The 21,763-nt window shown below is 35.3% G+C and overlaps 1 non-coding gene across 1 annotated transcript; it reads right to left on the bottom strand.

Moving 5' to 3' along the window:
• Positions 1 to 245: 245 nt before the first annotated feature.
• LOC118889372 lies at positions 246 to 352 on the bottom strand. Its single transcript, XR_005018508.1, has one exon. It is a non-coding gene; the product is annotated as a U6 spliceosomal RNA (small nuclear RNA).
• Between the last annotated feature and the right edge of the window lie 21,411 nt (positions 353 to 21,763).

Here is a 21,763-nt window from a genome sequence, read left to right as displayed (position 1 = left end):
GGGGTGTTAAAGTTCCCTACTATTATTGTGTTACTGTCGATTTCCCCTTTTATGGCTCTTAGCATTTGCATTATGTACTGAGGTTCTCCTATGTTGAGTGCATAAATATTTACAATTTTTATATCTTCCTCTTGGTTTGATCCCTTGATCATTGTGTAGTGTCCTTTTTTGTCTCTTGTAATAGTCTTTAAAGTATATTTTGTCTGATATGAGAATTGCTCCTCCAGCTTTCTTTTTTTTTTTTTTTAAATATGGAACGCTTCACGAATTTGCATGTCATCCTTGCGCAGGGGCCATGCTAATCTTCTCTGTATCGTTCCAATTTTAGTATAAGTGCTGCCGAAGCGAGCAACTCCAGCTTTCTTTTGATTTCCATTTGCATGGAATATCTTTTTCCATACCTTCACTTTCAGTCTGTATGTGTCTCTTGATCTGAAGTGGGTCTCTTTTAGACAGCATATGTACACGTCTTGGTTTTGTATCCATTCAGCCAGTCTATGTCTTTTGGTTGGAGCATTTAATCCATTTACATTTAAGGTAGTTATCAATATGTATGTTCCTATTACTGTTTTCTTAATTGTTTTGGGTTCGTTATTGTAGGTGTTTTCTTTCTCTTGTGTTTCCTGCCTAGATAAGTTCCTTTAGAATTTGTTGTAAAGCTGCTTTGGTGGTGCTGAATTCTCTTAGCTTTTATTGTCTGTAAAGGTTTTAATTTCTCCATCAAATCTGAATGCGATCCTTGCTGGTTAGAGTAATCTTGGTTATAGGTTATATGCCTTGGTATAGGTTATATGCCTACTTCCTCTTCATTTGTTTGGTCTGGTGGGTTTTTACCTTGCTCCTTCATCTGCTGTGTATTTCTCTGCCTTCTCATTTTGCTTAACTTAGTCTATTTGGGGTCTCCTTTTCACAGGCTGCAGGTTCGTAGTTACCGTTGTATTTGGTGTCTGCCCCCAGTGGGTAAGGTTGGTACAGTGGCTTGTGTAGTCTTCCTGGTGGAAGGCACTGGTGCCTGTGTTCTGGTGGATGAGGCTGGAGGCTGGATCTCGTCTTTCTGGTTGGTAGGACCACATCCGGTGGTGTATTTTGGAGTGTTTGTGAACTTAGTGTGATTTTAAGCAGCCTCTCTGCTAATGGTTGGGATTGTGTTCCTGTCTTGCTAGTTGTTTGGCATAGGGTGTCCAGCATTGTAGCTTGCTTGTTGTTGAGTGGAGCTGGGTCTTAGCATTGAGATGGAGATCTCTTGGAGAGCTTTCACCCTTTGAGATTATGTGGGACTGGGAGGTCTCTGGTGGACCAATATCCTGAACTTGGCTCTCCCACCTCAGAGGCTCAGGCCTGGCACCCGGCTGGAGAACCAAGAGCCTGTCAGCCACATGGCTCAGAAGAAAAGGGAGAAAAAGAAAGAAAGAGAGAGAGAGAGAGAGAGAGAGAGAGAGAGAGAGAAAGAAAGAAAAGAAAAGAAAGTTATTAAAATAAAAAATAAAATATTATTAAAAATAAAAAAGTTAAAAAGTAATAAAACAAAAAAAGAAAGAAAAAAGAAGAGAGTAAGCAAGCCAAAAGACAAATCCAACAATGATAACAAGCACTAAAAACTCTACAAAAAACAAAACAAAAAACGGACAGACAGAACCCTAGGACAAATGGTAAAAGCAAAGTTATACAGACGAAATCAAACAAAGAAGCATACACATACACACTCACAAAAAGAGAAAAAGGGGAAAAAAAGTATATATATATATATGTATATATATATATGTATATATATATATATATATACATATAAATGAAGAGAGCAACCAAATTAATAAACAAATTTACCAATGACAATAAACTCTAAATTCTAAACTAAGATAAACATAAAACCAGAAACAAATTAGATGCAGAAAGCCAACCCCAAGACTACAGTTAATTCCAAAGTCCACCACCTCAATTTTGGGATCATTCCTTGTCTATTCAGGTAGTCCACAGATGCAGGCTACATCAAGTTGATTGTGGTGATTTAATCCACTGCTCCTGAGGCTGATGGGAGAGATTTCCCTTTCTCTTCTTTGTTCACACAGCTCCTGGGGTTCAGCTTTTGTTTTGGCCTTGCCTCTGCGTGTAGGTTGCCTGAGGGCATCTGTTCCCTGCCCAGACAGGACAGGGTTAAAGTAGCAGCTGATTAGGCAGCTCTGTCTCTCTCAGGCCAGGGGAAGGGGGTGGGTATAGAATGCAGGGCGACCCTGTAGTGGCAGAGGCCAACATGACGTTGCAACAGCCTGAGGTGCATCGTGTGTTCTTCTGGGGAAGTTGTCCCTGGATCAACGGACCCTGGCAGTGGCGGGCTGCACAGGCTCCCAGGAGGGGAGGTGTGGATAGTGACCTGTGCTTGCACACAGGCTTCTTGGTGGCTGCAGCAGTGGCCTTAGCATTTCATGCCCATCTCTGGAGTTCGTGCTGAAAGCTGCAGCTTGTGCCCCTGTCTGGAGCTCATTTAGGCGGTGCTCTGAATCCCCTCTCCTTGCACACCACAAAACAATGATCTCTTGCCTCCTGGCAGTTCCAGACTTTTCCCCAGATTCTTTCCCAGCTAGCTGTGATGCAGTAGCCCCCTCAGGCTGTGTTCACGTAGCCAACACCTGTCCTCTCCCTGGGATCTGACCTTGAAGCCCGAACCTCAGCTCCCAGCCCCCACCCACCCTGGCAGGTGAGCAGACAAGCGTCTCAGGCTGGTGAGTGCTGGTTGGCGCCAATCCTCTTTGTGGGAATCTCTCTGCTTTGCCCCCTGCGCCCCTGCTGCTGCATTCTCCTCCATGGCTCTGAAACTTCCCCCCTGCCCACCCCCTGTCTCCACCAGTGAAGGGGCTTCCTAGTGTGTGGAAACTTTTCCTCCTTCACAGCTCCCTCCCCGAGGTGCAGGTCCCATCTGTTTTTTCTTTTTTCTTTTGCCCTACCCAGATACGTGGGGATTTTCTTGCCTTTTGGGAAGTCTGATGTCTTCTGCCAGTGTTCAGTAGGTGTTCTGTAGTAGTTGTTCCACATGTAGATGTATTTTTGATGTATTTGTGGGGAGGAAGGTGATCTCCACGTCTTACTCCTCTGCCATCTTGAATGTCCCCTCATTGATCTTTTCTATTGTTTGTCTCCATTTCATTTATTTCTGTGCTGATCTTTATTATTTCCTTCCTTCTTCTAACTTTGGGTTTTGTTTATTCTTTTTCTAGTTCTTTTAGGTTGTTTGTTTGTTTCCTTGTTTCCTGATGTAAGCTTGTATTGCTATCAATTTCACTCTTTAAACTGCTTTTGCAGTGTCCCCATAGACTTTGGATTATTGTGCTTCATTTTCATTTGTCTCCTTCTATTTTTTGATTTCTCCTTTGATTTCCTCAATGATACATTGGTTGTTTTGTTGCATACTGTTTAAGCTCCACGTGTTTGTGTTTTTTGCAGTTTCTTTTTCTTGTAGTTGATTCCTAGTCTTGTAACATTGTGGTTGGAAAAGATGCTTAATATGATTTCAGTCTTCTTAAATTTACTGAGGCTTGTTTTGTAGCCTGGCATGTGATCTGTCCCAGAGAATGTTCCATGTGCACTTGCAAAGAATGTGTATTATGCTGCTTTTGAATGGAATTCTCTCTATATAGCTCTTTAATTCATATGGTTTAATGTGTCACTTATGACCAGTATATTTTTTATTGATTTTTTGTCTTGATAATCTGTCCATTGATGTATGAGGGGTGTTAAAGTCCCCTGCTATTAATTTGTTACTGTCAATTTATCCCTTTATTTCTTTTAATATATGCTTTATGTGTTTAGGTGCTCCTACATTGGTTGTATATATATTTACAACTGTTATATATTTTGTTGGATTGACCCCTTTATCACTGTGTAATGTCCTTCTTTGTCTCTTGTTACAGACTTTGTTTTAAAGTATATTTTCTCTAAGTATGGCTACCCCAGCTTTCTTTTGTTTTCCATTTTCATGGAATACCTTTTTCCATCCCCTCACTTTCAGTCTGTGTGTATCTTTAGATTTGAACTAAGTCTCTTGTAGGCAGCATATAGATAGGTCTTGTTTTTGTATCCATTCAGCCACTTTGTCATTTGATTGGGGTATTTAGTCTATTTACTTCTAAAGTAATTATTGATTGGTATGTACTTATTGCAATTTTGTTAATTGTTTTCTGTTTGGTGTTATAGTTCTTTTTTGATCCTCTGCCTTTACTTTCTTTCTTGTGATTTGATGGCTATCTTTAGTATTATATTTGGATTCCTTTTTCTTATTTGTGTATCTGTTATAGGTTTTTGGATTTTGGGTTTAGGTTTTTGGTGCATGTATATAAAACTGTATCTATGACTATAACTATATAACTGTATATATAAACATATATATGATTATTTTAAATTGATGATCTCTTATTTCAAACACATTCTAACAGGCTTGCATTTTTACTACCCTCCTCATGTTTAATATTTTTGACCTCATAGTTTACATCTCTTTGTGTATCCCATAACTACTTATTGTGGATCTCTCTCTCTCTCTCTCTCCCCTCTCTCTCTCTCTCCTCTCTCTTTCTCTCTCTCTCTCTCTCTATATATATATATATAACTTTACTACTTTTACCTTTTACCTTTCTACTAGCTTCATAAGTGGTCAATCTACTACGTTTACTGAATGTTTTCCTTTACCAATGTGTTTTTTTCTTTTGTAATATTCATATTCCTAGTCATGTTCTTTTCTACTTAGAGAAGTCTCTTTAACAGTTCTTGTAAAGCCAGTTTAGTGGTGAAGAACTCATTTAGCTATTGCTTGTCTGTAAAATTATTTATTTCTCCTTCAAATCTGAACGATAACCTTGCCAGGTAGCATACTCTTTGTTGTAAGTTTTTTCCTTTCATGACTTTGAATATGTCGTGCCACTCCCTTCTGGCCTGCAAAGTGTCTGCTGAAAAGTCAGCTTATAATGTCATGGGAGTTTTTTTGCATGTAACTAGTTGCTTTTCTCTTACTGTTTTTAAGATTCTCTCTTTATCTTTAGTTTTTGCCATTTTAATTATAATGTGTCTTGGTGTGGACCTCTTTGGGTTCATCTTGTTTGGGACTCTCTGTGCTTCCTCAACCTGGATGTCTGTTTCTTTTTCCAGGTTAGGAAAGTTTTCAGCTATTATTTCTTCAGATAAGTTCTCTGCCCCTTTCTCTGTCTCTTCTCTTTCTGGGCCCCCTATGATGCAAATGGTAGTACACTCAATGTTGTCCCAGAATTTTCTTAAACTATCCTCATTTTTTTAAAGTTCTTTTTTCTATTCAGCTTGAGTGATTTCCATTTCTCTGTCTTCTAGATCACTGATCTGTTTCTCTGTATTATCTAATCTACTATTGATTGCTTCTAGTTTATTTTTGCTTCAGTTATTGTATTCTTCAGTTCTGTTTGGTTCTTTATATTTTGTCTTTGTTGAAATTCTCCTTGTGCTCATCCATTTTTCTTCTAAGTTTGGTGAGCATCTTTATGATCATTATCTTGAACACTTATCAAGTAGATTGCTTATCTTTACTTCAATTTGTTTTTCTGTGTTTTTATGTTGTTCCTTCATTTGGAAAATACAGTAAGTCCCCTACATATGAACCTTGAAGTTGCGAACTTTCAAAGATGCAAACGTGCATTCCATCAACGTCAGGCATGAGTGAAATTGCAGCTTGCCCACCATCTCCCTTTGCTGATGATCCTTCAGCTCTATGGTCTCCCACATCCTCTCCCTCCTCCAGTCAGTAGCTCTTCTTGCCTATTCCCTTGATGCCAGCCCCTGTATGCCAGCTGTTGTACTGTACTACTATACTTTTCAAGGTACTGTACTGTAAGATTAAAAATGTTTTTTTTTAATTTTTTGTGTTTGTTTGCTTTTTATATATTATTTGTGTGAAAAGTATTATAAACCTACTACAGTACAGTACTACATAGCCAATTGTGTTAGTTGGGTCCCTAGGCTAACTTTGTGGGACTTATGAACAAATTGGACTTATGAACACGCTCTCTCGGGACGGAACTCATTTGTATGTAGGGGGCCTACTGTAATCCTCTGCCACCTCATTTTGCCTAAGCCTCTGTTTTTATTTCTATGTATTATGTAGATGTTTTACATTTCTTGATCTTGGAGAAGTGACCTTAGGTAGGAGATGTTCTGTGGGGCCCAGCAGCACACTCCCCTCTGGTCACCAGAGCTATATCTCTAGGGATGCCCCCTACATGGGCTGCATACAGCTTCCTGTTGTGGCAGGGCTGACTACTTTGGGTATGTTGGTAGGTAAAGCTGTCCCCTGACCCTGTTGGCTGTGAGACCCTGCTTTGTGCAGTGGCTACAGGCCCACTGGTGGGTGGGTCAGGGTCCCTGCTTGGCTCTCTGTGCAGCTTTGGGCACAGGGCTGCTGCTGGCCCATTGGTGGGTGTGGCAGTTTCTCAGAACTAATAGGATAGAGGGAGGATTTCAAAATGGCACTTGCAAGTGCTGGTGCCATCGTGGTAGAATGAGCTCCCTCAAGTGGCTGCTGCCAGTGTCTTCACCCCCAGGTGGAGTCCCAATTGCCTCATGGTGCTCCCTCTCAAAACATCGTTCCAACTGTCTATTTTTAAAGGAGAGTTTTGTTGGATTATAATTTATAATATCTGTGATGTCCCATTATTTTAGTTTTTTTTTAAAGAAAAACTGTTATATAGATGCTGGATTATCTTAGCCTTTATTCTATATCCAATGAGTCCATTATCCTATGACACAGAGGGGTAATTATCTAGTGGTATCAACTAGGAAAGATCAAGCCAAAAATAAATCCATGCTCTAACACAAATGTTTTGGGTTGACTGCTCAGAATCCTTCAAATAGTTCAAGTCTTTGTTTCACTTGGCTAAGTTTCCTTGTTTTCTAGCAATAATCATCTTTAGGTCTTTTTTTTTAAGTTTTTAAATCATAGAATAATTTCAGATGGAAAGGCCATCTCCACTTACTTTCTCTGAAGCTTTTTTTCCTTATCCTTATTGTCTCTGTCCTTGTCACTTTGGATTCTACGCTCAGCAAATTATTCTCAATGTTAAGTTTTGTCCTTGAGGGTAGCTTTAGCTGGTTGGTTTCTAGAGTTCATAAGGTCTAGACTATTACAGCAACTTCAGATCTCACCAAGGACCCTTTGCTTTATATGGGAATTGCAGTGTACAGAAATCCTTCCCAGTTTCAATGCCTGTTCACAAATTTGCCTATCACTCTTTCCAGTGATGATGAGAACCTGTTAGTGATTGGGAGTTCTCCTCTTCTTGTGTCTGTCATATGCTCTATTGCTTATCTCCACTTTTTTACTGTATTGATACTCTGTAGGTCTTGTACCTATAGGTATTCTGTCCTTAACCACTCATTTTTTGGTTTTTGTTGAATAGTTTTAAACCTAGTTTTATGGTAGATGGTATTCATGGGTTAAAGTTTTCCTATCCTATTTGCTCTGGTACCATCACTATCTTCCGTACTTTACCAAGGACTAAAGTTTAGTGCTTCTACCTCTGCTTGGGAAATTGCCGTACTAGATTATGTTTTTTCTTCTTCTCATGCAGATTTTTTTCCTTGATTGACTATTGTAAAAAAGTATTTTATAATTCAATAGAAAAACTATGATTCCTTGTTTAAATCTGTTTTTAAATACTCTATGTTCTAGTATAATGAATTTCAAAATGTTTTGATTTTTACTGAATTATGCATGTATATATGTATATATACATATATGTGTGTGTATATGTGTGTGTGTGTATATATATATATATATATATATATATATATATATAAGGAGAGAGAGAGAGAGAGGGAGAGAGGAGGTTCTACTCTGGCCATGTTACAACAAAAAATAATGCCACAAGAGTCATAATTTGAAAACTTTTTTAGAAAATATGCTAAAGAAAAATTTGGAAATGAGTTTAAATTTAAATCTTGCTAAATATATTGGTGGATAAACTGCTTTTTCTATGTGAATTAAATAATAATTAAATAGTAAACATCTAGTAGCAATATCTTGTTGGAAAAGGATAAACCCAATCCCTTTGGTGGGTAAAATTTTTCCTAACTGGGAAGAAAATGGTCATCATATGCACAGCGAGCCCACACCTCTCTCATCACTACATTTTGGTAAGTTATATGGAGCAAAAAGTCAATTTCTACATTAGCCAAATAAACAGAAGATAGTTACCTAATTTATAAGGTAAGAGTCAAGCACCAGTTAGCAGATAAAGAAAGCCTATGGTAGTCAAAAGACTTGTGTCAATAACAGAAGAAATGTTGTAATGCTTTCAAGACCTCAGTGAGATGCAATGAGTTGTCCAGGAATAGAGTTATTCCTGGAAAAGTCAATATAAAATCAGGGTGATTTCTTCTCTTGTTTATAAATAGAGCCAGTGTTACATTTAAGCAGCAGTTGCCAGCCATTAAAGTTACTAACTTCGACATATATGTTTGCTTTTTTAAAAAAATACTCTAAATCTTCATCGTTTGGACAAATTAAGAAACATAAGTAACCAACAGAAGAACAATTAAAATGGTTCCTTCTAGGGAGTAAGGAACTGTTGTTTTTTATTATAAGCCTTTTATATGTGAGGAAACATATTAAATACTTTGAGAAAACATTTTAAAAATAAATAAATAAGTAAATCTTAAAACTGTGTGCTACTCTCTAACATATAGTTATTAGGGTTTAATTTATTTTTAGTCTTGACTTAGTATAGCTCTAGTTCAATAGAGAAAATATGAGTCTCCGGGAAAACATGATATAATCTCTTTGATTTAGTTCCTAAAATTTATATGAAATTTTCTATTTAAGCCATATGATCACTGCCACCCACATGCCGTCTGGTGGCACATCTCCAGATGGCACATAGGAAGTAATAAGCCTCTAAAATTTTGCCCTATAAATCCAAACCAAGAAAGTGCTTATAAAAAGCTTCATACTGCTGAATGATGAGGCAGAATTTTCTGACTTTTAGGAAGTATTTTAACTTTAGCTAATTAAACAACAACAACAGTAACAACAAAAACCTTCACTTCTACTGTATTATTTGATGAAATTCTGGGTATTCTAGCAAATCAACTGATTCCATGTGGATAAAATTCACCCTCCCAACTTCAATTCCTGTTTTCAGTGGATACCCCAAATATAAGAGCTAGTAGGACAATATCGTTATATCATATCTTATATCATATCTTGTTAGTTGCTGTAGATAATTGCCTCTGTTTTATGTAAATTCTTAGAGCAGTGGTTTTGAGCCTTGGTTGTACATTAGAATTCCCTGAGGTGCTATGAAAGATACGGATGCCAAACCACACACTACATTGATTATACAAAACTCTTGAGAGTGTGGATGAGGCACCTGAATTTTTAAAGCTTTCCAGATGTTGACAATGTGCAGCCAAGTTTGAGAAACACTGTCCTAGAATATTATGTCTGTTTAACTTAAAACTGTATAACCATGAGGATAAGTACTTTGCAGAATTTTAAGAGTATAAAAAATATATTGGAAATAACTAGGTCATAATTTTGGGGATTAGTACAAAGAAAAAATATTGAGATATATACTTTGGTGCTATATTGAGATATAAAACAAGGTAAAAACCAAACTCTTTATGTGGGTAAGATCTAATGTTATTTTCTAAGAAGTGTTAGGCATCCAGTCCTTAAAAAAACAATATATAGCCAAAAGGATATGAATGATATAAGCTATTTAATACAAATGGGGAAACTGAACCTCTTTCATAGGAAGAATAAGTTTCCTAAGGACCTAATAGAAGTTCTTAAATTGAGTACAACAACCTTTTTTTAAACATACAATAAAAGAAAATAAACATCATAGGAAAAACAGATCATTCATGTGTTGTGTTTTCCCTAAGCACTACTATAGCGTTGATTTATTCTTTTTTTTTCATAATGAATTGTCCATATATTTCTTTGTGTATAACATTAGGCTTAAAATTGACATAATTTCAAATAATTCTATTTGACATTTTTCTTTATTATTATTATTTTAAATTCTTATTTACTTTTTTAATATACCATTTTCTAGTCAGATCTACAGTTTGGTATAAAGAACACAGTTGTTGATTACTACAACAACAACTAAAAAAAACACAAGATATTTTTCTTTTCAACTTACCTCTGCATGTTCTCATTATCTCTTTTTGGACCTTACAGTCTAAGCAGAAAATAACAGCACTTATGTTTCAATTTATGCTGCAAGTTTTGCACCTGTTATATATTTACATCATTTATATATAATTTCATTTGAAATTAAAATGTTATTCACTGAGTAAAGATTAGAAGATGCCTCATGTGATACCATCACCTAGGAAAACCTTTCCTTAAGACCAAGTTTAATAGCATTTAGAAAATCAAAACTTAATTTCCAAATATCAAAATAAGAGTCACGTTCGTGTGAAACATTCTGATGGATTCATATATTTATATAGTGAGATTATAGTTTTCTCTTTCTAAATCATATATATATATATCATATATATGTAAATCATACATATCATATATATATTTACATATCCCATGCCATATAAAAAAGAAAAGGAAATTAGAAGATGGGTACGTTAACTAAATGTTTTAAATTTCTAATCTAACATAATATTCCAATTGTATTTTTGTCACACCTTGAAAAGAACCATAAATATTAACAACACCTCTCCTGAATTTGACCTGCATTTTTCAATTTTAAGTGTTTTGAAAGATTATTTCTCTTTCATTTGAAGCTCAAAAAGTCACACAGACTAATTTGGAAAACCAAACACAAAAGAACAGTGTTGACTTATATCAAACAAAAATGTGATATAATCTATACAATGGAATATTATTTGGCAATGAAAAATAATGAAGTACTGATACATGCTCCAACACGTATGGACCTTGAAAACACCATGCTAAGTGAAAGAAATCAATCACAGAATATAACATATTATTATATGAACTGTCCAGAAGAGGCAAATCTATATATAGAGAAAGTAGGTTAGTGGTTACCTAGAGCTGAGAGCTTGTTGAGGGAGATGTGGTGTGACTGCTGATGAGTACAGATGGAGTTTCTTTTTGGGGTGTGGCAAATGTTCTAAAATTAGGTTGTAGTGATGGTTGCATAACACTGTAAATAAACTAAAACAACATTGAATTGCACATTTTAAATGAATGGATTTTATGGTATGTAAATTACATTATAAAGCTTTTTTAAAAAGGATAAAGTCTGGATGATGTGAAAAGGCTGGTTTGTGGTTAATTCCTTTTATGAAAAAGCCTACTTACATAGACTGTAAGACAGACCCACCTTATATTAATAGTGCTGAAGTGAATAATGTGGGAAAGCAAAATACATCGTATGTCCTACCAAAAATTCTGACAAATTCAGACAAAATTCTGGCAGAGCTACTTTTGTGATGCAAGATACAGCAGCCAAATACATGAGATACCAGATGTAAAGCAGTTTGCACAGTGCCTGGTACATTAACAATGTGCTTAATGAATGAGTTATTTTTACCATCATTATTATACACAATACCATCATCACTAAATTTGTAATTAAAAGCATATGGACACACAGACTTTGTCTCACCTCTTGGAGTTATACTCAGTAGAGTGTAAATGTAATATTGGTGCCATGTATCACCTGGTGTCAGCTACCACAGTTATAGATAGTGACTCTGGGAAAATTAGTAATCTATACTGGGCTTACGTTTAAAATTCAATCCAATTAAGTGAGGGCAAAACTCACTCTACTTGCACTTTTTTGAGAAAATTTACATTTCTTTTAAAAGATAGAAATTATATTCTTAATTATAGAAATCAACATCAGTACAGCTTTCTCTTTCACAGTCAGTATTCTGATAAAGCTTCAAGAGGAATAACTCCATAGAAAGAAATTTTAAATCATAGAAGTTAACTTTTTATTTTGGGGAACAGTAGTCTGGAACTTTGTGACATTATTTTAATAAATACTCCAAACTCTATGTGTTGCATTTAGTAAGTGGAAAACACTCACTGAGTGTATATGTAAATTGTATAAAGATAATACCGTCCTTAGTTATCTTAGGAAATAAAAATGAATGAACCATACTATTATGGAGAATGAAAATAAATGGCAAGATTTTTTAAAAGTAAAGTAACTTACTTTATATGCAGTCACAATATGATTTAATTCAAAAGCTCAACATTTCCCCACCAAAATCATAAAATTTTGAAAGCATTTCAATGGTACTTTTAATGGACTACTTGCCTACTCTGGGGTTTGGGAGCAGAAAGCTCTGTAAGAAGCATTAATTATGATACTGAAAAAGTAATAGAAAGGTCACTTAATTTTTATGTGTCCTCTGTGAATATTGAATATTCATATGAGTATTGGATATTCAGTATTTTCTGTTAATATTGAATACCTTGTATGAGAACTTATTCTATGGGACAACATTTTCCTATGGAGAGTTCTTTATCCTCTTTCAACAACCTTTTCCAGGATCTGCCTGCCATCAACATCACATCAAATTCTCTTCTAAACCTGCTGCACTATTTCAGATAATTGGTCCCACCATCTTTTCAGTCACCAGTCTTGATATTTCAGTTACTTTTAACTCTTCTCATTATCTGTCAAGTTTAGCTGAGTGAGAAAGGACATAGCTTGACAGGGTAATAGGGAAAAGCCAGAAGAATTATTTTCTCTTTTGCTTGGGGAGATTTGCATAACCAGTAATTATTTCATATTGTTTACTTTTCAGAAGACAGAAACACCTTCTTGATGATAAACGGAAGGGTATTAGTATCTATTTGTTTAAAATATGTTGGCTATTATTCTGTAAATGAGTTATATGCAGAAGTACATATCAACCAGTGACTTAGTGGCTGAGGTAATAGTGTCCCCAGGCAAATATTGTCTGGCGATGCCCTTTCTGGTAAGAAAGCGAAGCAATTAAGACAGGGTAAAAGAGGCTTGCTCCACATCTATAACAGTTGAAACAATTTCCTAGCAGCCAATGAAACAGTTTTTTCTCAGAAAGCAGAAAGCCAAAAAATAATGTTTTCCTGAAAGTTAATGTAAGGTTAATTTTAGAAGTGGAGTTTCAACTATTTACTAAATGAGACCAAACACATCAAAAAGGAAGCCAACTTCAGAAATGTTTAGATACGTGCCTGATCAGCTCATATTCCCTACCCAACTTGCGTGGCTTAACATTGGCTGGCAGCCCGTAGATAGAGGCTGCAACACTTGAGCATTTGCTCAAATTGAGAGCCATTAAAGTTTCAGTGTGACTTCAAAATGAGTCATCATTTTAAGTTTCAAGTAAACACAACTTTTTCAGAAACAGTAACTCTGAAAGCACGTTTAGTGAGGTAGAAAGTACATCAATACTGAACAGATTATTCTTTTTAACTCTTTGCTCCTTTTGTTATTTTTATTTTCAGTCATGTCCTAGACTTTGTCACTTAATAATTAGTTACTTAAGTCATAGTAATATTTATTGTAATACAGATAAACAATCTACAATCTCATGAAAAATCCATTGATGCAAAGTGGTTATCAGAGATCTTATTAAAATCCTTGCGCCTCAGAATCACCATCTAGTGGCAAGAATCTCAAAAAGACTACAGAGGCTTCCAGACACCCTAAACTTGATAGAATGCAGGTAGCTAATTCAACGATGTTGCACAGTGATAAAAAGTATCACGATTTACTTAAACACTAATGTATATTTTTGTCCAAATCAAGTTATCTGACAAAGAAATACTTTTTATGCTGTGTTAGAGGGAAAAGATTTACATTCCCGTTATAGGTTGTTTGTGTTACATGAGTATCTTTATCATTTAGAGAAACGAGTAAACCCATGATATAACCTGTTTGTATATATTTGTATGTGTACAATAGTCATATTTTCAATGGTATGATCAATGTTACTAATTTACTGCTTGGAAGATTGACCCCTTCATTCCCCAGAGATTTTTTATATGATATGTTTGACAACCACAATCTCTGGATATTTACCTTCCCTCCTCTTTACTATTAGTAGAGTTTCAGAGAAGAATCTCTGCTCCTTGGCAAGGCAAATCTGCCTCCATATGGAATTGATTCACCATCTGGTCTCAGCAAATATCACTGCTAGGATTTGAACTTTTGTATGCAAAAGTTAAAATTTTTTTCTCCTCAGCCTAAGACATACAATCCTGTTTTAAAAATCCCTGCCTTGCTTTTGCTAACTCTAGAGAAAACTTCTAGAAAAACTAAAATGTATTCAATGCCTTTACTTTCTTACCTTAAAGTCATTCCTTCACTCTTCACAATCTGGCATCTGGCCTCTGGCCTTATCGTTCTGTGGAAATTTCACCCTGAAAGATCACCAATGACCTGTCTAAATTCAACAGCTTACCCTGAATCCTATCCCTTTTTGTTATGTCTCACAATTTACACTTCCTTAAACCAGTATATTCTGTAATATTTCCTACATACAAAAAGATACAAAGAATAATGTAGTGAGTGTCTGAGTTCCAACTAAGTGCTTTAATACCTAATACATTACAAAACTCATGTTCTCTGGTCACATTTCCTTTTCCCCTCAGTTATTGTTCCTCCTTCTTCCAGGAAACCACTTATCCTGAATTTTGTATTTATCTTTAATATTCATTTTAATATTTTTACCATATATATATGTACTTCAAAATAATATTATAATATTGACCGAAATGTTTTAAAATTTTATTTAAATGGAATTATATTATATACATCATTATGCAATTTACTTTTTATTTGATATTCATCTGTATTGATGACTTTAGTTGAGTAATATTCATTTATATTGCACATAGTATTCCATTGCATGAATACAGTCACAATTTATCTCTTCTCCTATTGAAGGACATTTAGGTTTCTTTAGGTTTTTTTCTCCCAGTTTTATTGAGATATAATTGAGATAGAGCACTGTATAAATATAAGATGTACACTGCTACATTTTACATGGATAACCAACAAGGACCTACTGTATAACTAACAAGGCCTACTGTATAGCTATATTTAAAATGGATAACCAACAAGGACCTACTGTATAGCACAGGGAACTCTGCTCAATATTATGTAACAACCTAAGTGGGAAAATAATTTGAAAAGGAACTGATACATGTATATGTATAACTGAATCACTTTGCTGTACACCTGAAACTAACACATTGTTAATCAACTATACTCCAATATAAAATGAAAAGTTTAAAAAAAAAGAAAATCCCAATACTTCAATACGAAAAAAATAAGGTATACAGCATAATGGCTTGACGTACATATACTGTGAAATGATTACCACAATAAGTTTAGTTAATATCCATCACTTCATATAGTTACAATTTTTTTCCTTGTGACAATAACTTTTAGGATATACTCTCTTAGCAACTTTCAAATATACCATATAGTGGTGTTAAGTATAGTCATCATATTGTACATTACTTTCCCAGGACTTATTTATCTTATACCTGGAAGTTTGTACCTTTTGACCACCTTCATCCAATTCCCATACACCCACCCCCTCCCTCTGGTAACCACCAATCTTATCTCTTTCTACGAGTTTTTTTTTTTTTTTATGATTCCATATATAAGTGAAATCATAAAATATGTGTCTGTCTCTGTCCAACTTATTTCACTTAACATAATGCCTTCAAAGTCCATCCATGCTGTCCTGAATGGCAGGATTTCCTTCTTTTTTATGGCTGAATAACACACACACACACACACACACACACACACACACACCCCACAACTTCTTTATCCATTAATCTGTCCATGGACATTTAGGTTGTTTCCATGTCTTGGCTATTGTAAATAGTGCTGCTATGAACGTGAGGGTTCTGATAGCTCTTTGACATAGAGATTTCTTTTCCTTCAATATATACCCAGAAGTGGGATTGCTGGATGTACGGTCCGGCCACTCAAAATGGCTGTTCATCCCCTGCTCAACCAGTGCCTGCTTCACCCACACCCTCCTCACATGAACGTGCTTGCCCCCTGCCTCAACTAGTGATTATTCTAATCCTTAGGCCAGAATGACTCCACCTGCTAGTTTAGTAAAGGGAAATACCTGCCCTCCTGATGGTTGTTAACCTGAGAGGCTGTGCGGGATGGGTCCCAGCTGCTGGTTTCCCTGGTAACTGATGAGCCAATCTGACGTAAATTCCCGCTATAAATTGTAGCCTCCTTCTCCCTGCTCCCCAGTAGCAAAGATGGCTGCCGTCTACCGTCTGCCGTCTGCCGTCTGCCGTCTGCCTTACATCATGGGGTGTTGCTCCAGGACCTTTTGCTTCAAACATGTAAGATCCCCTGTCCGATAAACTGTTGATGTCTCTGTCACTGCCTCTGGGCTATTTCTTCGGTCTTGAGGCTGGGCAATTACAAGGCTTGCAGGCCTGCTGGGTGCAGCCTAACAATTGGTGAGTCAGCCAAGAGGCCGAGGAAACTCCCATGAGCACCGAGATGTTGGGAAATAAGGACGAGAAATGGAAAGTTACTGGGGTAATCCTGAGGTGGCCATCCACTAGCATGTGGGGCCCTGTGGCAGCTGACTACCATGAGAGACGTCTTTCCCTTCCATTATGTTGATGATATCCTGTAAGCCTCAGAGTCTCTTTCCAGTTTAAAAGTAGCAGCCCTGCTCCAGGCTCTTTCTTTAATCTTGAGGCTGGGCAATTGCAAGGTTTGCAGGCCTGCGAGGTACAGCCCAACACTAGATCATATGGTAGCTCGATTTTTAATTTTTTGGGGAAACTCCATACTGTATATCATAGTGGCTGCACCAGTTTACATTCTCACTGACAGTGCACAAAGGTTCCCTTTTCTCCACATCCTTGCCAACACTTGTTATTTGTTGTCTTTTTCATAGAAGTCATTCTAACAGGTGTGAAGTGATAGTTCATCATGGTTTTGATTTACACTTCCCTGATTAGTGATGTTAAGCACCTTTTCATGTACTTGTTGGCCATTTATTTGTCTTCTTTGGAGAAATGTCTATTCAAATTTGCTGCCAATTAAGTTTTTTAATTGAATTACTTATTTTTGGCTATTGAGTTATGAGTTCCTTATAAATTTTGGATATGAATCCCTTATCAGGTATATGGTTTGCAATATTTTCCACCTTTTCATTTTGTTTGTTTCTTTTGCTGTGCAGAAGCTTTCACTTACTGATTTTTTTGATCTTGTTGCTTATACTTTTGGTGTCATATAAAAAAAAAATCATTGCCAAGACTGATGTCAAGGAGCTTTATCCTTGTTTTCTTCTAGGAGTTTCATGGTTTCATGTCTTAAGTGTATGTCCCTAATCCATTTTGAGTTAATTATTGTGAGTGGTGTAAGATAAAGGTCCAGTTTCATTCTTTTGCATGTTAATATCCAGTTTTCCCAACACCATTTATTGAAGAGACTATCTTTCACCATTAAGTATTCTTGGCTCACGTCAAATATTAATTGACCATGTGTGTGAGGGTTTATTTCTGGGCCCTCAATTCTTTTCTAATGGTCCTTGTGTCTATTTTTATGCTAGTACATACTGTTTTTTTAAATTAATTAATTTATTTATTGGCTGCATTGGGTCTTTGTTGCTGTGTGCGGGCTTTCTCTAGTTGTGGAGAGTGGGGGCTACTCTTTGTTGCAGTGCGCTGGCTTCTCATTGAAGTGGCTTCTCTTGTTGTGGAGCACAGGCTCTAGGCATGCGGGCTTCAGTAGTTGTGGCACGTGGGCTCAGTAGTTGTGGCTTGTGGGCTCTAGAGCACAGGCTCAGTAGTTGTGGCGCACGGGATTAGTTGCTCCGCGGCACGTGGGATCCTCCCGGACCAGGGCTCGAACCCGTGTCCCCTGCATTGGCAGGCGGATTCTCAACCGCTGCGCCACCAGGGAAGCCCCTACATACTGTTTTAATTACTGTAGATTTGTACTATAGTTTGAAATCCAGAAGTGGGAGTCCTCCAGCTTTGTTCTTTCTCAAGATTGCTGTGGTTTTTTTTGAGTCTTCTTTAGTTCAATACAAATTTCAAGTTTTTTTTCTATCCATGAAAAAGGCTATTGGAATGTTGATAGGGATTGCATTTAATCTATAGATGGCTTTGGGTAGTATGGACATTTAACAATTAACTCTTCTGATCTGTGAATACAGGACGTCTTTCCATTTATTTGTGTCTTCATCAGCTTCTTTCATCAATGTCTTATAGTTTTTAGTAAATAGATCTTTTACTCTCGGTTTATATATGAAGTTTATTGTGTTCTATATCTTAATTTTATATATTGCTACTGCTACTTTACTAAATTCTTTTATTATTTATAATTTTCCATTGATTCTTTTGGTTTTTCAGTTATATAGTTATACCTGCAAACACATTGTTTTATTTCTTCTAGATTTATATTTTCAATTGCTTTCTCTTATCCAAGTGTACTAATACATATAATGCAATGTAAGTAGTAGTAGAGACAGTGAGCATACTTTCGTAGGGAAATCTGTGAAATTTACTAATTGAGAAATATGCTGGTTTCAGGGCTGATGATTGTATGAAAATATCCATAGATTCCTATTTGATTTAATGCTTTTTAAAAAATGAATGGTTGCTGAATTTCATGGAATGCCTTTTAGGCATCTAATAAAGATGATTTTTTTCTTTTTAGTTTTATTAATATGATAGTTGTATTCATTTGTTCTTTCTGTTGAATCACCATTGCATTCTCAAATAAAACCCAATTAGTTATATAATCCCAAATAATATGTTATTCTTAATGTGCTGCTGGATTCTGTTTGCTAATGTTTTATGTACACTTTTTGCATTAAATATTTATAAGTGATACCAGACTGTAGATTTCATTTGGATGTCAATGTTATGCTTGCCATACAAAAATAATATGGAGATTTTCTTTTATATGGTTTGTAATTGTTTTAGAAACACTGGAGTTAACAGATCTTTAAAGGTTTTGTAGAATTCCCTTGGGAAGCTATATATATAGGTCTAGTGCTTTTTTTGCAAGTGAATACTTTATGACTGTCTCTTTTTTTCTATGGGAAATAGTCTCTTTAGTATTTTTAGTTTGACTGCAGTCAAATTTTGTAAACTATAATTCCTAGGGAATTATTTATGTTTTTAGATTTTAAAATTGAATTGCATTTATTTGTGCAAAATAGTCTCATTTAAAACAATTGATGGTTGTTTTCCACTTTTCATTTCTGATTATGTGCATTTGTGGTACCTTTCCCCTTTCCATTAGGTTATTTAATAATGCAGTATTAAAATTTTTTTTTGCAGTGAACCAGCTTTATTGTTTATTTATGATTGCTATAGTTTTCTATTTTCTAGCTCATTAATAATCTGATTTCATTATTTCCTTAATTGTTTTTCTTTATTTTTAATTATGGATTTCTTTTAACTGAGTGGTTCATTTATTTTGATTTTTCAATTTTGTTGATGGAGGTATTTAATTGCATAATTTTCCTTTGACAACTGCTTTTGCTGTATTCCATTGTTATGTATAAGAAATTCTCCAATTTTTGTTTTATATTTCTACTTTGACCTAAGGGTTGCTCACTAGCATGCTTTTTAAAAAATTTTCAGGTGGAAATATCTTGTAAAAAATGTGTTCAATTTCTAATTTTATCACACTGGAGTTAGAGAATTATGTCTGTAATATTTCCCTTTTTTGGAGTTGAGATTTTTCAAAACAACCAAATATTCAGTTTTCATAAATTTTTAATGTACACTTAAAAAAAGATATATTCTTTATAATCCAGGGTACCAGAGATAATATTTACCTATACAATATTGATTACATCATTATGAATTATAGACTGAGCATTATAAAATCTTTCTTTGTCTGTGTTAATGCTTTTTAATCTGAATTCTACCTTGTTAGATATTAAGAGCTTGACTCTTGCTCTCTTTTTATTTGCTTGTTTGGTATGAAAATAAGTATCCTTTTATTTTTAACCTTTTGAATCTGTATGTTAGATGTGTCTTTGTATAAAGTATAGGTTTGTATTCTGCTTCTTCAGTTAATCTAAAGTATTTTTCTTTTAATCTGTGAGTCATGACTATATTATGTGTAATATATTTAGTGTCAGTTCTGTTCTCTATCAAACTCTGTAGCTAAAGTTTTTTTCTATGAGATCTTTCTCATACTAATGTTGCTCTTTAGGAAGATTTTATTTTTTGTTCTGATAATTGCCATTATATTCTTACTATCCTTAATCTTGTTTTTTAAGGTACTTTCTGTTAGTTTGTTACTATAAGCATTACTGAAAATAGCTACAAATCTTTTTTTTTTTATTTTCTTTTCCCCAATCATCTAAATTAAAGCTATATCCCTATATTCCCAATAAAAATATATATAAGACAATCAACCAGCTTATTCTACTTACCATTGATTTTTCCTTCTTCTCACCATGATTTTTGATAGTTGCAGTATATCATCATTAGAACCCATATCATTTACATATATTCATTCATCCTTAGACCCATCATTTATTCTTAGTGATGTAGTTAAATATATTTAATGCTCACAAGCACTTCAATATTTCCTTGATAGTCTGAAGCTCATTCCTCAGTTTAGGCAGAGTGAAAAATCATAATGCCACTACTGCCTCTACTGCTACTACTATCTATGAGATGTCCTGCCTGGTCATAATATATGTGATTTTGGATTGTGAATTTATGCTTAATGTAACTTTACCCATGGAAATCCTGGAAAGCCTGGTTTGAGGGTCCATTTCTCCGTTAATGTGTACTAGGTTCTGAAAGATGCCAACCAAGGATTAAGTTAATTTCTCAGTTTATATTTTCTTGGATCACATAGCTATTACACCTTGAAACCAGAAGACCAGATATAGACATAGTCAGGCCTATTGATAGGATACTACCCTCAGGAAGCTGTTATCTACTCAGAGCCATATGTATTTTCCCAGTTGTTTTCTACCCATTCACTGAGTATTTAGTTATATCAAGTTTTTCGAGGGTGAGAAAGTTCTTTTGCAACTCTCTACCTTGTATTGGCCCAAGGCTATGTCACCTATGCCTACGTGGCAGATTATTGAAATACAAGCCTCTTATTTAAGGAGATTGACAAATATTTCTAGGGCTCTAGTAAGCTTAGCTTCAGTATACCATTTTGTTTTACAGCTGTCTTCAGTTTTAATCCATGGGAATTTCCCTTGCTTTCCTATGAGCTCAGCTATGTATTGATTTGGAAAGATATTTATTAGGTTTGATCCATCATTTCTGCATTTTTGAGATTGTTGGGGCTGTATGTCAAAATATGTAATTAATCATATTGCTGGAGATAGAAGTCTTGATTCATAGTCCTACCAAACTAATTTATACTCTCATTACTCTCACCTAGGCAATTATGAGATCCTTATTTCCCCCATTTCAGTCTCCAGTCTTTTTCACACTGCATTTCAACCCTATAAATTAGTGCATGATTTTTTTTTAATAAATCACTGCAGTAATCATTTCCTTCTAAAAATTTAATTAGATGTCTATTGCTTTAGTCTCATATTCAAACATACCTACTGTCTGGTCCTAATCCATCTTTTCTCTCTAGTCTCTCTACTTTCTTTATATTCTTTGCAATCCAGCCAAATGCAATTGCTTGCAGTTTCTAAGGTATAACAACTTTTATTCCAGTGTTATTTTGTTCATTCTGCTTTCTCTATATAGGAATTCCTATGTTTCTAAATCCCTCTGAGAGTGCCAATGTGATGTGGTTGATCAGCAGAATTGGAGTGA

The sequence above is a fragment of the Balaenoptera musculus genome, chromosome X (genome assembly GCF_009873245.2).
Source record: "Balaenoptera musculus isolate JJ_BM4_2016_0621 chromosome X, mBalMus1.pri.v3, whole genome shotgun sequence".
NCBI lineage: Eukaryota > Metazoa > Chordata > Mammalia > Artiodactyla > Balaenopteridae > Balaenoptera > Balaenoptera musculus.
This window is presented reverse-complemented; position numbering and strand designations above follow the sequence as displayed.